Consider the following 1,170-nt stretch of genomic DNA (forward strand, 5'->3'; position numbering starts at 1 on the left):
AAAATCACGCTGCGAAATGCGTGGGGCGGCGCGGGCGGCGCGGGCGGCGCGGACGGCACGGACGGCGCGGACGGCGCGGACGGCGCGGACGGCGCGGGCGGCGCGGAAACCGCCGCAAAAATCCGCCGCGGAAACCGCCGCAAAAAACCGCCGCAAAATCCGCCGCGGAAACCGCCGCGAAAACCGCCGCAGATCGGTAAAATGATCTATCGAAAGTAGATAGAAAAAATTATATCGGTAATTACCGATCATCGATATTATGTAAAGATGACAGTAAAAATTATGTAAAGAATATATATGTTGGTAAAAAAATTAAATGTTATATAATATGCATATAATGTTATATAATGTTATATAATGTTGCATATAATATCAGTAATAAATTACCGATCGTTGGTATTATCGGTAATTATATGTTGGTAAAAAAAAATTAAATGTTATATAATATGCATATAATGTTATATAATGTTATATAATGTTGCATATAATATCAGTAATAAATTACCGATCGTTGGTATTATCGGTAATTATATGTTGGTAAAAAAAAATTAAATGTTATATAATATGCATATAATGTTATATAATGTTATATAATGTTGCATATAATATCAGTAATAAATTACCGATCGTTGGTATTATCGGTAATTATATGTTGGTAAAAAAAAATTAAATGTTATATAATATCGGTAAAAATTACCGACCGCCGGTAACATCGGTATGCCCCCCATTACCGACTGCTGATAACCCCCGCGGTGACGTCATACCCCCGTGACGTCATACCCCCCGCGGTGACGTCATACCCCCCCCCCGTGACGTCATACCTCCCTCGCCCGCGGTACCCCCCCGCCCCTCACCCCCCCTCGGAGGACCATGGGTTAGAACCCGCCTATAATACCTACTGCTATAAATGCTTCGAAGCGCTATATGGACCATATACCGAACAAATTTCCGTTAGTGGTAAACAGCGAAGGAGTTAAACAGTGAAGGAGTACAAAATAAACTGTTAGAATATATTGAAGCTCCGCATTTCGACAAATTAACATTTTGAGGTATGTAACTCTCCATCTCATCTGTACTTTAATAAAATCCTGGTAATATAAAATTTATACGTAATATTTATTTGTATATTTCCAAATTGTGAGGTTAAGTTATCAGTCTGTGTTTTATCGT

General features: G+C 39.7%; 1 protein-coding gene across 5 annotated transcripts in view; it reads left to right on the forward strand.

The window, feature by feature from the left end:
- Positions 1-865: 865 nt before the first annotated feature.
- LOC116852678 overlaps positions 866-1,170 on the forward strand; it is an 8,824-nt gene continuing 8,519 nt past the window's right edge. For 4 of the 5 annotated variants that reach the window (XR_004379816.1, XR_004379823.1, XR_004379822.1 and 1 more), the window contains exon 1: positions 866-1,049. The gene's annotated coding sequence lies outside the window, so the exon portion shown is untranslated. The remainder of the gene's footprint in view (positions 1,050-1,170) is intronic. The other variant, XM_032833258.1, reaches the window with a different exon arrangement.

This window comes from Odontomachus brunneus, unplaced genomic scaffold (genome assembly GCF_010583005.1).
Source record: "Odontomachus brunneus isolate Ranch 3 - 2012 unplaced genomic scaffold, Obru_v1 Obru_scaffold_248, whole genome shotgun sequence".
Lineage (NCBI taxonomy): Eukaryota > Metazoa > Arthropoda > Insecta > Hymenoptera > Formicidae > Odontomachus > Odontomachus brunneus.